Source organism: Solanum pennellii, chromosome 1 (genome assembly GCF_001406875.1).
Source record: "Solanum pennellii chromosome 1, SPENNV200".
Taxonomy (NCBI): Eukaryota; Viridiplantae; Streptophyta; class Magnoliopsida; order Solanales; family Solanaceae; genus Solanum; species Solanum pennellii.
The window spans coordinates 69,462,000-69,462,397 of NC_028637.1; positions in this window are offsets into that span (position 1 = coordinate 69,462,000).

Consider the following 398-nt stretch of genomic DNA (forward strand, 5'->3'; position numbering starts at 1 on the left):
AGCATGTGTATTATTTTTGATAGAATTATATACTATTGTAGATGTAGTGTTTGTTTATTAAAAAGAATAACAGTATAAAATTTCTATAATTTGATTGTATAAATATTGTTGTATTAATTGTATCTATGATCTCTTTGAATGATTTGAAATATATATATATATATTCTTTTCATAATTGTACAGATAATGGGCTCATTAGCTATTTTGGTTATGCATTCTGGAAAATGGGACGATACAAATAGTTACATTGATTATACTATAGAGGGAGTAGTTTTTAAGGAACAGTCAACGTTTCTTGATTTTTATACTACTATTGCCAAACAGATTGGTGTTGATATGAATAATAAGACTTTGAAGTTTGAGTACAAGGTTGAAGAAAGCAATAAACGAATGGTTAT